The sequence below is a fragment of the Nematostella vectensis genome, chromosome 3 (assembly GCF_932526225.1).
Source record: "Nematostella vectensis chromosome 3, jaNemVect1.1, whole genome shotgun sequence".
In the NCBI taxonomy this organism is placed as follows: Eukaryota; Metazoa; Cnidaria; class Anthozoa; order Actiniaria; family Edwardsiidae; genus Nematostella; species Nematostella vectensis.
Window position 1 is genome coordinate 13702262 of NC_064036.1, and position 14593 is coordinate 13716854.

The following is a 14593-nucleotide window of genomic DNA, read 5'->3' on the forward strand; positions in this document are numbered from 1 at the left end:
ATTCTAGCTTTTTTAGGACAAATTAGTCCTAATACAAAACATTGAATTTCTCGACAGACTTTGCTTTTGAGGTATAACTCTGGCGTGAGATTTAGATAGAACAAAACAAAGTTTAAAACAGTCGTCAGTGTATGTGCACTGTCTCAACTTAAACAGAATACTCGTCACCAGTTCACTGGGGTCCTCATGAACCCTCTATCGCTGCCCTCGCTATCCTCGTCGCTATCTTTGCCATCCTCGTGACATCGCTTTCCTCATCGCTTCTATCGGGTGGGACTGGGGGGTTTCATAGAAACGAGTGGGAGGCGCGAACCTCCCCTCCGACCCCCCAGCCCCATTCCAGGCTGGGGACTTTCGGTGACAACGAAACGCGTTTCGCGTAGATTAATAATTGCTGGTTATTAATCTACGTCGGGACCACTTCGCGTAGATGGGTGAATCTACGCAAAACGCACTCCGCGTAGATGGGTAATTAGCGATGGTTGATCTATGTCGGGGACGCCAGCGCCTTGTGCTAGGACCTGAGGGCCGTGAAAACGAGGAACGAGGATTGGGCCGCCAACCTACGGAGCGCGGAATAACCGTTTTTCGGCCGTAAATTCAAAGCCGCTGGCGTGGCGTTTAAACCTGAGTTTTACTCAAACACCTCGCTCCTGAACTCCTCGCGAATTTCTCGCAGTCTCTTTTTCATCTTTTCGCGTGTCTCCAGGGAGGGCCCTTTCCTGCTTTTTTTATCACTCGGTGCGAGGCCGTGTCGAGCTCTGATAGCGGCCTTGAGCGCGTAGTATCTCTCTTGTTCCTGAAGTATTAGCGGAAACTCTTCGTCTGAGATATGCCCGTCCTGCAGAGCCTTAGAGACCAGCTTGCCGATCGAGTTTTTCTTACTCTCCGCTAAAACCATCGTGTCTTCGTGTTTAGCCACCTTGCTCGTAAGACCCCTAGAGACTACCCCCGCGCCCGCGCCCGCGCCCGCGCCCACGACACCGACCAGCCCAGCGACCCCTGCCAGCAGACCGCCGATCAGAACCCCTATCCCACTCAAAGAGACCCCCACCCCGGCGCTGGAAAGCGCCCCTGCAGTGATGCCGGATGCCACAGACACAGCATGGGTAACGGCAAAGGCGCGCTTATACTTCTTCCGCACCTGTCGATGATGCATTATCTCGTTGTCTAGAACCGCCTGAGTGTCACATATTTTCTGGAGTCGGAAGCTTTGCACGTCGCCGCCGATGCTTGCCGGAGCGGTAGGCGTCATGTGCGTACCCTTCGGGGGGCAGACGCTGGGAATCGAGGGGTATATGGCACCGCTGCTAACGTCGCTGTTTGCCATGCTTGTTATGTCGGACCTAGGTTAGCTCTAATACGAGGCGAACAGGCTTGCCCTTAAAGTCCACCCGTCTACCGCGGTCATCCCTGATCCATATTTGGATACTCGAGACATACTCAGAGGAAGATGCTGCGACACAAACGGGGATGTCGGGCCCATAGACGACTTTCTCGTGCGGCCTCCCGCGGGTTTCTAGGCAAGCGAGAACGTTTGAAGGCTCGTCTAAGGCGAGGCATTGCAGAAGATATCGCAGAAGATGTAGAGGGCCTCTATTTTCGGCAAAGTCACCTTAAGTGGGGCCCCCCAAGGGCAGTGCGAGGCCCCCCCCCCAACTGATCGTCTTTAGCCTCTAGGCCAAATAGTGCTCAAAGCTCGGCATTCAGGAACGCAACGCCTTTGGACATGAGCACGATCTTCCCGGTGAGGGGATCCAGCTTCGCGGTCAGAATCTTGCTTTCAGCGCGGTTGATCGTTTCCACGATGGACTCGGCCGTGTCGTGCCCGGCTGGCAGAGTAGCGATGGGCGGGAGGAAGGCTACGGTCGTTATCTGATGCTCCCGCTCGAGATTATACCAGCTGTTAAACAGCGAGGACTGCCTGAGCGCCACGAAGCGTGGGCGCCTTATCGGCTGCTCGAAGAAGAGCGTCAGTTCGCCTACGGTGAACACAGCATGTAGGACCACCATTGTGTTGAACATAACCCGCCTTCGTGTTTAATAGGGCTGAGCATGGATTGGGAAGGCTGGCGGATGCTGAACGAGGAGGCGATTCCCCGAAGGAAGGAGGAGGAGACGAAGAAGGCGGCAGTTGCGGCGGGAGCCTCTATAGCCGAACAAGTCAAACGCGCAAAAACCGGTTTCCCTAGGTCTCTGACCCTCGCGCAAAAGCTGCTCTACGCCGTGCCCGCGACCCCCGTGGAGAGCACGGCCTCAGACATCACCCCACTACTCACGCAGCTAGAGATACACGTGGCTGAGGACAAATCATTCACGACTAGGGTCCGAGACATATTCAAAGAGAATGTCACGCACAAGTCCGCCAAGGAGTCTCGCCGGTGGCTATCGGAGCCTTCCTATGGGTACTGGCCTCAGCAACTCAACTTTGCGGTCTGGTGCGCAACCGCTGGATGCGGGGTGTCCCTAACCGACCCCGCTTTCGCCACGCTCCCCTCTGTCATCAGGGGATTTCTAAGGTTTCACGTCTTCTTTACCACCAGGAGGATACTCTACGAGCTCGGCGCCCCCCTGCCTGGCGACAGCCCGTTCACGCAAAAAGGTGACCCCTACAAGAAGGCCGTTTTCGAGCGTCTATGTATAGAGTTTGGTTTGCCGAGTAAGCCGGACTTCCGATGGAAAAGCGGGCGGAACCACGGGCTAGGCGACGTGTTTGTGTTCTACCCGGGGGAGGGGTATCGCAACGTGCACGTGATCCGTGGCTACGACACGGCGGCGGACGAGTACCCGAGCCACCTCAATCTGTTTAGCGAAGAAGGTGGGACGTACAATAGTGGGAAACAGGTGGGTTACATACGCAACGACGACCACGGGGGCGTGCAATATAGCTGGTTTGCGCCTCCCAAAGGTGAGGGGCTGACAAAAGCAGGGCTAGGAAGACTCGATCGCTCGGTCGAGGCGTTCGTCTACACAGTGCTTGGCGCGCAGGTAAACGTCCGTTCCTCTATCGCGGGGGCCGGTGGGCCGGCCATGGAGGCGCAGGCGGAGTTCACGAAGCTGCTTGAAGACGCGATCATAGAAAACGACATCGCTCAAAGCGTGCAAAGGTACCAGCTAGCCGTGCAGGAGGCCAAGGTGAGACTGATTCTTGCGGTTGCACCAGGAGTGTGGCTGATGCCGAGCGATCTGGTGATAAACACGCAAAGCGTCGTGGGCTACAACAATAAGCTGCAGAAAGCCACAGACTCCATGACGCTCGGCGCAAACGCGATCAACACCGAGACAAAGCCAGTCGGTGCTCATAACATGGCCGGTGGGTATCCTAGGGTGCAACACGTGACTGACCCTGGGATCGACCGCGTGCCGTTCCGGCGGCGAAGCAAGGCTTCCGCCCCTGCAAAAGTGCACGCAGAGGGCGCGGCCCCTGCCCCCTCTCTACGTACGCACGCTGCGTATAGCATGACTGCCGCCGGACCGGGCGAGAAAAGTGACCACACCGCCCTACGCCCACCGGCGTATTACTTGTTCCGATGACTGCTTTGCATTCGACGAACCAAGAACGCGGCTACGGCTAGAATGAGCAGCCACGCGTTTTCGCCAAGGAATTTCACCGCTTCTCCTGCAGCCTTAAACACGAAGTTCGCGATGCTGCCTAGTCAAAGTCAACTTTCCCCCGGGGAGAATTACTATAGGTATAATGATGCGACTTCTTCATTTCGCGAAATCTGATAATAGTCGTATTTTTTTCTTCTGATTCTTAATGGTATGCGAGATGGGTAAAAAAACAATGAATGCAATTTATCAGTTATTGTTTTTGCAAATTTTTTGTCACAATCGATGTTGTCATGACATGATTAGAGGCTATTATTTATCCGGAGATCAAAATGGCAGATAACAAGTGTGTGATAGCCTACGAGCTGACATAAATCATCATGTCTACTTTGAACTTGATGACATAGGAAACAACGTTTAGAAAATGATCTAGTTTGCTGAAACATTTCACTAAAACTCAAAACAGCACGACGAGCGAAAACGCGGAATTCCCCAAAAAACATTTTGTGATGATTTACGTCAATAATTCGATTTAAAGCTGAGGCTGAGGTACCTTACAACATTTTGTTCTCACCAGTTATCACTGGTTGGCATTTTATTAAAAATCATTCAATTGATTTTGACTATTAAAATTACCTTTTTCCGGGTGCAACGAGACTTCCGCCGGTTCTGTCAACAATTGTTCGTCCGGGTTGTTGTGTATTTGAGGTGAACTTGGGGGTAATGTCGTCTTTGTTGTTAACAGGTGATCTCAGCTGGCCGAGTTTGTGGGGAACCACTTTGTAGGACTGGGAATAGCTTGTTGATAAACTTCAAAACAACTGCAGCCTTCCGGGAACATTCACAATCGCATCGAAATTATACAGGACGAAAACATCTAAGTCATTATCGAAGTCATCAGGGCCATTGCAGTGGAAAAGAAAACGTCCACAATCAGATTTTTTCTGTCTCATTTATGGTCGCTACTTTGTTTTTAAGGCAATTAATTTAAAAGAAAAAAGAATAACTATTTATTCACTATTTGTGTTAATAACATAATCCTTTTTCCATTAGAATCCCTGACACTTTCGAACGTCAAATTTGTCGTTTTGGGAAGACAGATTTGAATTTCTTAATAAGCTGTGAATCATTTCTGAGCGGTAGACGCTTCTTTAGTCAAAACATACGACTTTTGCTAATTTTTCTCGGTTCTCTTAAATATATAGGCCAATCTAACTTGATCTTTTTCATTAGGGACCGTTCATTTTTTATCAGGGGGTGCTGGTTGAAATTAGGGGGGGAGGGAATCACCCAAAAAATACAGGGGAAGGGGGGGCATGAAAAATACACGGAAAAGGGGAATCACAAGAAATATTATAGCTTTTTTAGGACAAATTAGTCCTAATACAAAACATTGAATTTCTTGACAGACTTTGCTCTTGAGGTATAACGTGAGATTTAGATAGAACAAAACAAAGTTTAAAACAGTCGTCAGTGTATGTGCACTGTCTCAACTTAAACAGAATACTCTTCACCAGTTCACTGGGGTCCTCATGAACCCTCTATCGCTGCCCTCGCTATCCTCGTCGCTATCTTTGCCATCCTCATTTGCCTCCCCTTGCCATCCTCGTGACATCGCTTTCCTCATCGCTTCTATCGGGTGGGACTGGGGGGTTTCATAGAAACGAGTGAGAGGCGTGAATCGCCCCTCCGGGCCTCCCAGCCCCGTCTTAGGCTTGGGAGGCGCGAACCTCCCCTCCGACCCCCCAGCCCCATTCCAGGCTGGGGACTTTCGGTGACAACGAAACGCGTTTCGCGTAGATTAATAATTGCTGGTTATTAATCTACGTCGGGACCACTTCGCGTAGATGGGTGAATCTACGCAAAACACACTCCGCGTAGATGGGTAATTAGCGATGGTTGATCTATGTCGGGGACGCCAGCGCCTTGTGCTAGGACCTCCGTGAAAACGAGGAACGTGGATTGGGCCGCCAACCTACGGAACGCGGAATAACCGTTTTTCGGCCGTAAATTCAAAGCCGCTGGCGTGGCGTTTAAACCTGAGTTTTACTCAAACACCTCGCTCCTGAACTCCTCGCGAATTTCTCGCAGTCTCTTTTTCATCTTTTTGCGTGTCTCCAGGGAGGGCCCTTTCCTGCTTTTTTTATCAATCGGTGCGAGGCCGTGTCGAGCTCTGATAGCGGCCTTGAGCGCGTAGTATCTCTCTTGTTCCTGAAGTATTAGCGGAAACTCTTCGTCTGAGATATGCCCGTCCTGCAGAGCCTTAGAGACCAGCTTGCCGATCGAGTTTTTCTTACTCTCCGCTAAAACCATCGTGTCTTCGTGTTTAGCCACCTTGCTCGTAAGACCCCTAGCGACTACCCCCGCGCCCGCGCCCGCGCCCACGACACCGACCAGCCCAGCGACCCCTGCCAGCAGACCGCCGATCAGAACCCCTATCCCACTCAAAGAGACCCCCACCCCGGCGCAAGAAAGCGCCCCTGCAGTGATGCCGGATGTTACAGACACAGCATGGGTAACAGCAAAGGCGCGCTTATACTTCTTCCGCACCTGTCGATGATGCATTATCTCGTTGTCTAGAACCGCCTGAGTGTCACATATTTTCTGGAGTCGGAAGCTTTGCACGTCGCCGCCGATGCTTGCCGGAGCGGTAGGCGTCATGTGCGTACCCTTCGGGGGGCAGACGCTGGGAATCGAGGGGTATATGGCACCGCTGCTAACGTCGCTGTTTGCCATGCTTGTTATGTCGGACCTAGGTTAGCTCTAATACGAGGCGAACAGGCTTGCCCTTAAAGTCCACCCGTCTACCGCGGTCATCCCTGATCCATATTTGGATACTCGAGACATACTCAGAGGAAGATGCTGCGACACAAACGGGGATGTCGGGCCCATAGACGACTTTCTCGTGCGGCCTCCCGCGGGTTTCTAGGCAAGCGAGAACGTTTGAAGGCTCGTCTAAGGCGAGGCATTGCGTGCGGCCTACGATATCGCAGAAGATGTAGAGGGCCTCTATTTTCGGCAAAGTCACCTTAAGTGGGGCCCCCCAAGGGCAGTGCGAGGCCCCGCCCCCCCCCCCCCCCCCCCCAACTGATCGTCTTTAGCCTCTAGGCCAAATAGTGCGCAAAGCTCGGCATTCAGGAACGCAACGCCTTTGGACATGAGCACGATCTTCCCGGTGAGGGGATCCAGCTTCGCGGTCAGAATCTTGCTTTCAGCGCTGTTGATCGTTTCCACGATGGACTCGGCCGTGTCGTGCCCGGCTGGCAGAGTAGCGATGGGCGGGAGGGAGGCTACGGTCGTTATCTGATGCTCCCACTCGAGATTATACCAGCTGTTAAACAGCGAGGACTGCCTGAGCGCCACGAAGCGTGGGCGCCTTATCGACTGCTCGAAGAAGAGCGTCAGTTCGCCTACGGTGAACACAGCATGTAGGACCACCATTGTGTTGAACATAACCCGCCTTCGTGTTTAATAGGGCTGAGCATGGATTGGGAAGGCTGGCGGATGCTGAACGAGGAGGCGATTCCCCGAAGGAAGGAGGAGGAGACGAAGAAGGCGGCAGTTGCGGCGGGAGCCTCTATAGCCGAACAAGTCAAACGCGCAAAAACCGGTTTCCCTAGGTCTCTGACCCTCGCGCAAAAGCTGCTCTACGCCGTGCCCGCAACCCCCGTGGAGAGCACGGCCTCAGACATCACCCCACTACTCACGCAGCTAGAGATACACGTGGCTGAGGACAAATCATTCACGACTAGGGTCCGAGACATATTCAAAGAGAATGTCACGCACAAGTCCGCCAAGGAGTCTCGCCGGTGGCTATCGGAGCCTTCCTATGGGTACTGGCCTCAGCAACTCAACTTTGCGGTCTGGTGCGCAACCGCTGGATGCGGGGTGTCCCTAACCGACCCCGCTTTCGCCACGCTCCCCTCTGTCATCAGGGGATTTATAAGGTTTCAAGTCTACTTTACCACCAGGAGGATACTCTACGAGCTCGGCGCCCCTCTGCCTGGCGACAGCCCGTTCACGCAAAAAGGTGACCCCTACAAGAATGCCGTTTTCGAGCGTCTATGTATAGAGTTTGGTTTGCCGAGTAAGCCGGACTTCCAATGGAAAAGCGGGCGGAACCACGGGCTAGGCGACGTGTTTGTGTTCTACCCGAGGGAGGGGTATCGCAACGTGCACGTGATCCGTGGTTACGACACGGCGGCGGACGAGTACCCGAGCCACCTCAATCTGTTTAGCGAAGAAGGTGGGACGTACAATAGTGGGAAACAGGTGGGTTACATACGCAACGACGACCACGGGGGCGTGCAATATAGCTGGTTTGCGCCTCCCAAAGGTGAGGGGCTGACAAAAGCAGGGCTAGGAAGACTCGATCGCTCGGTCGAGGCGTTCGTCTACACAGTGCTTGGCGCGCAGGTAAACGTCCGTTCCTCTATCGCGGGGGCCGGTGGGCCGGCCATGGAGGCGCAGGCGGAGTTCACGAAGCTGCTTGAAGACGCGATCATAGAAAACGACATCGCTCAAAGCGTGCAAAGGTACCAGCTAGCCGTGCAGGAGGCCAAGGTGAGACTGATTCTTGCGGTTGCACCAGGAGTGTGGCTGATGCCGAGCGTTCTGGTGATAAACACGCAAAGCGTCGTGGGCTACAACAATAAGCTGCAGAAAGCCACAGACTCCATGACGCTCGACGCAAACGCGATCAACACCGAGACAAAGCCAGTCGGTGCTCATAACATGGCCGGTGGGTATCCTAGGGTGCAACACGTGACTGACCCTGGGATCGACCGCGTGCCGTTGTGGCGGCGAAGCAAGGCTTCCGCCCCTGCAAAAGTGCACGCAGAGGGCGCGGCCCCTGCCCCCTCTCTACGTACGCACGCTGCGCATAGCATGACTGCCGCCGGACCGGGCGAAAAAAGTGACCACACCGCCCTACGCCCACCGGCGTATTACTTGTTCCGATGACTGCTTTGCATTCGACGAACCAAGAACGCGGCTACGGCTAGAATGAGCAGCCACGCGTTTTCGCCAAGGAATTTCACCGCTTCTCCTGCAGCCTTAAACACGAAGTTCGCGATGCTGCCTACTAGCCCAGGGAGAAGCTCGCCTAGCTTTTTCCCGATGGCCTTAAGCCCGTTACCGATCCCTCTGGCCACGGAGGAGAGCGACTTGCCGAACGACGTCACAATGGCCGCGATCGTCGTCGCTACGGCCAACCCGATAGCGGTGACGGTAAAGCCGTACTTTTTGAAGATGGCTTTGATGCGCTCTCTTAGCGGCTTTTGGTTCTCGAGCTCTCGGTTTTCGCGTTCTAGTTCGTCAATCTCGGACAGCCTCTCCTCTTTGCGCTCACGGGCCTCTTGGCGGCTACTCTCTGACGTGTTAGGGTCGTCGATGGTCTCCCTGTCTGTGGCTACCACCCCTTGCAGCTCTTGGACCCGTTCTGTGTTCTCCTGGATGACCGCGTCTATCTCTGCCACGGACCCCATCGCCAGCTTGAAGCCTCTCAGCTTTGCAACGTCCTGTCGGACGCCCCCGTCCTCATTGAACAGCTGTCTTGGTTTAGACCAACCTTCTTTGTCGAGGTTGCGAACCTGTATTAGCGTCTTTTCCCTCCGGTCTGACTGGAACCGTATCAGATTCTCGTTAAGGTCTGGGTATTCCTCCCTGAGGGACTGGAGACCGAGTCTTGTCGCCGCACCCTCTGTGATGAACGAGGTTTCAGCAATCGTTTGCGTTGCGCTTCGCGTAGCCATGCTATGCGCAGCATGCGTACGCGACGACGTGCTCGTCATTGGGATCGATTCCCCATCGTCGGGGTCAAACGGGATAAGGGGCGTCGTCTCGTCGTCCCGCGCTCCGCGATCGGCGGACGCACCCGGCAAGGTGTCTTCAATGTCGACGTCAACATCACCCATGATGCGTGCGCACAACTCGTGCTATGCTATAACAGTGTCTAACAGTCTCTAACAGTCCGCAGCATAGCCACGCGGCTTCGTACTTTATGTATACATACGCATACGATATATAATATACGTAATACGTAATGTCAGTCAGCGATAAACTTGACCCCCAACGAACACCCAGAACTCCTCTGGGGTTGAAAGCCGAGAGAACTGTTCACCGGGTCACTCTCAACCTGTCGACGGCCTCCCCAGGCGAGACGCTATATGTGGCGGTCCCAGAGCTATCGGAAGGCGTTACGCTCGTGCCTGGCTCCTTGAGGGTCGGTCTCGATCTCTCCATCTCAAACCATGCAAATAATACCTACGTGAACAACGTCGGCCGAAATCTCGTGAGCCGCCTGAAAGTCACGTTTGCAGGAGAAACGTTCCAGGACACCAACCGCTACAGCGTCTTCAAGACGTATGAGGAGCTGGAGCAGGGCATACAGTCAGAAAACATGCGCAAGCGTCGCTTCAAGGCTGGCGATAAAGCGACTAGTAACGCCAAGGAGAACGCTCTAAACGCCGCCCACGGGGTGAGGTACACCATCCCGCTAGACCATTCTCTGCTGACGGACCACGGCGTGCTGTACCCAAGGGCGCTCTCCGAGGCGCTGCTCTTCGAGATCACGTTCGCAACGGTTGACCAGGTAATAGTCGGAAGCGATGCTACCAAATTATCCTATGGCATCAAAAATCTAGAGCTGGAATACGAAAGCCTGAGGGACGACAACCTTGCCCGGTCTGCAGCCGCCGCCTACCAAAACGGCACAACGTTCTTCTACGAGCAAGTGAACCTTCACAAGACCTTCCATATTAGCAAAGGGACGGACAGCATAATCAACGAGAGTGTCAACCTGCCGCGAAGGTCTATGAGTGGTCTGTTGCTCCTCTTTGTGAAGCCATACACGGCAGGGGCTCGCGTCTCTGAGAAGTTCGTGTACCCCGACATCAAGAGCGTTCGCGTTACAATCGACGGCATGCCAAACAAGGTCTTCAGCCAGGGTACCGTAAACTGTCACGTGTTTGTGGTGGCCGACGCCCATATGGACCTTATGAACGGACAGCTAGAGTCCATACAATACTGAGCACAGACGCCGAAACGTGTTTCTGCGCGAAGCGCTGCGGCAGCGCGGTATGGACCCGAAAAACTTCCCATTTAACGCTCTCATCGTGGGCCCGACGTCATGCGGGGAGACCCAATTCGTAGTGGACCGGCTGCGCGGCCCTTTCCGGGGCAAGTTCGACTACATCGTACTCATGTGCCCTACCTTTGTCTACAACAAAACATACAACGGGTTCGGCGAGGGCGACAATCGTCTGTTTGTCATCGCACCTGAGGCGGGTCAGATCGACATACTGCTGAGATTTTTCTCCGCTCTCTTCGAAGGCACTAATACGCTAATCATACTCGACGACTGTGCGGCCTCGAAAGACGTAAAGAGGCGCTCTGACCAGCTCGTCAACTTGGCGTTCAGCGCGCGCCACGTGGGTATTAGCGTGTGGGTGATCACGCAGCAGCTCACCAGCATCACGAAGTCGTTCCGTGAGAACATCGCGGCCTTGGTGGTCTTCTATACCCCGAGCAAGGCGGACATGAAAGCTATCCTGCATGACTACGGCGCGGAGCTCTCAGAATAGAAGATGAAAGAGTACATGAAGGCCCTCAAGACGAAAACGTTCTCGAAGTTAGAGTTTTGCTTGCGTCACCCTTATGCCATCGCCCTAGTTGAACGGTAAGCGCAGTAAACCAACGCCCACGTATGCCCTAGGGCATAACGCATTGATCACACGTGTTGCACCTTAGCCACGGCAGGGAGTGAATGATGAGCGACGAATACTTTGAGAGTCTTCTTGAGGGGGGCGCCGCCGGCCTCCCGGCCGTCGAGTCGTTGGATTGCTCGACGCATTCTGCCGGAACGGCAACCGGAGGTGAGCAAACTGAGGTAGCAGACGCGAGGGAGAAACTCGCGATTCTAGTAGCTTTGGGGAAGTCGAGAGAAATGGTAGGCAAGGCCCTGACTCACGACGACGTCAAACGCATGAGCGCCGAGGAGGTGAGGAAGTACGAGAAGCGATACGAGACCGCTCTAGCCAGCCGGACTACAGACGCCCTGGCAGACAGCTTTCTGAAGCTTACGACCAAGCTAGTAGGCATGGCGCTGCCGATAGACAGTGTGGTCGATCTTCACAATGACCTAGTGTCCAACTACATCATCAACAACGAGCTCCGCACATTGTGCGGAAGCCTGTCTCTACGCTGCGGTCGTTTGATGGCTTTAGCCGTCGGGGCGTTACACGTAGCACGTCATGTGAACACCGCCGGAACGGCAAGCGCTGACGCGCGGTGTCAACACAAGGTAGCAGTCGCGGACTTACCAGTGGTTTGCCCACAAACGCACAGTGGCGAGTCTGCGACTGCTACCTCGTGTTGACGTTCATTTGAAAGCTTGTCACTTCTTCAGCAACCAAGTAGTTGTGTCACAAATGGAGGAACCTCAAGGAAGTACTAGTGCCCAGCGACCCAACAGGTCAGCGGAACCTGACAAACAAGCTACTCATGAACCTGCACGTACGCCTTCGGCGTTGGCGGAGAGAATCACGAGCCCCGAACCACCCGCGACCCGACCTAAACACCCTGGGCGAGTCGAAGCTGGAAGGCGCTTGGCAGAGTGGAACCGACTTAACAGAGCGAAAAAAGAGACGCTTCGTGTCGTGCAACACGTTGGGTCGCCGGTCGGTAGCGAGCCGCAGGGACGCGAGGGCTTGCGCGCGCGCGCCGAAGATGCCGCGCGAAGCGCAGGCATGCCTTCGGCACACGCACCAGTCCCGGAAAGCAACTCTGCCTGGTCGGCTAGCTCGGTTATCGGGGTCGCTGGTCTTTTAGTGTCATTGATCGGCCTCTACGTAGGCGGGAGCTAGCTGCCGCATTCACTCGTACACCAGCTGTTAACCAGCGAGCTACCGATCCGCATGTAGCGGCCGACGACGTGACTCCGCCCGCAAGGCCTCCGCTGGCGGCCGCACAGCAGACCAAGGATCGACCGCTTGCCGTTCCGGCGACAGCGCTTCGCGCTCCGCTCCTCTTCGCAGCCCGTCGGGGGCTACACACAGACACCCCCTCCTCCGACTACCTACGCCCACTTCTCGGAGCAGATACCAAACCACCAGTATCCACCAGTCGGACCTGCTATTCTTGCCAACCGACCGCGGGTACAAGTATACCATGACTGTCGTTGACGTTGCTTCGCGATATAAAGCCGCCCGCCCACTGAGGACTAAGAGCGCGGCCGTCGTCTCCCGCGAACTCGCTGACATCTATGCAGAGGGACCTCCGGCACGGAGTTCAAGGGTGCTACCACAAAGCTCCTAACAGACCACGGGGTGGAGGTCCGACGGGCTGAGCCAGGGCACCACAGGAGCCAAGCTTTCGCCGAGTCTTTCCATCGCTGGCTGGCACAGCGCCTATTTCGTGCGCAGTACTCGAAGGAGCTTGCATCCGGCGAGACAAACCGCGAGTGGGTTACTGCTTTGCCAATCGTCATCTCGGACATAAACGCAACGAATACTCGCATGACTGGCTTTGCGCCTAAAGACGCCATAAAGCTGAGGCGCGTGCCTCTCAAAGCCGAAAAGCCCCCTTAGAGGTCCCCTTAGAGGTAGGAACGGAGGTGTACATCGCCGTAAACGAGGAAGACCTTCAGGACAAGGGCCGACGGCGAGCGACGGATCCGTGGTGGACAAGCAAGGCATACCCAATACAAAAGAGGGTCATGGAGCCTGGACAGCCAGTGTTGTATTACACGGCGTACTCTAAGCACGGTTTCACGCGTTCGTAGTTGCGTAGCGTGACGCTAGCGCCACGCTAGCGTGGTCAGCGCTTGTGCCTTCTATTGCAGCTAAGGCACGTGAGTCTGACATTCCACTTGTAGTGACCCTGACCGTCGTCCAGCCGGTCGATACTGAAGCATTGGGGATGACTCTTGGTGTACCCCTGAAGCAGAAGCTGAGTGCCACAGACCGTGCACTTCTTTTCCGCGTCAGCAATCATGCCGAGTACGTGGTCTACCGTCAGAACGTGGTGCGGTCCCGTGTACTTTGTGCGACCCTTTTGCCTGTCGTCTATAGCGTATCGCTTGATTCGCGCTATAATGAGCCCTTCTCTGGGCGTAGCCTGCAGTCCTGTTGGAACCAAGGGGGTGTCATCGGGGGGGATCACGCGGACTATCTGGTCGGCGCGCCGCACGCGGGAGATGCCGGTGTATACAGCATTTGTGATCCAGCCCTCTAAGCTGTGGTCTATGATAAACAGACGTCTTGGAGTCTGAATAGTCTTGCCCTGCACCCGCTGGACTGTCCCCCAGCCCGCGTATTTCCACTCGAGGGGAAGCCCGTTAAGGACCGCGTCGAGAGGAACCTCGACTACCGTGCCTTTGTACGCGTCGACCTTCTCACCCCTTTTGCCTGGCACGGGCACCGGCCGCCCTTGCTTGCGATAACGATGCGCGACGCTAGGATCGGGGTCAAAGCGGATGGTTGCTGGCAGTCGGGGGTAGTTTTTCCTGTGGTGCTCTACCAATCGCTGCTGAACAAGGTCGGGCACACCCACATATCGCTTGGGTGGGCCTGCTTGATCGCCGCGTCCAACGCCACCCCATCCCACTCCTCTCGAAACACCTCAAGCTGTTGGGAATCTGGCTGACACCAAATCCGGCCCTTTATGTCGTGGAGCCTGGAGCCTGGAATTTCCTGGTGACAATACGGCTTTAATCTACGCGAAACGCGTTTCGTTGTCACCGAAAGTCCCCAGCCTGGAATGGGGCTGGGGGGTCGGAGGGGAGGTTCGCGCCTCCCAAGCCTAAGACGGGGCTGGCTATCACTTTAGCTTCAGCTTTCGAAAAATTCCTCGCACATGCTTTGCACCCGTCGGCTTTCTCAATTATTTTCTTCTCCAACACCATCAAATCGTATAGTCGGGATCGCTCATCAACAAATTTTCCTTTTGAAGGATTCATCACTTTCTCCGGGTTTTTGCATTTTTTGTAGGCTTCGTTCATGATGTTCATGTAATATTTCGCTCTGTCTGATTGGCAATATAT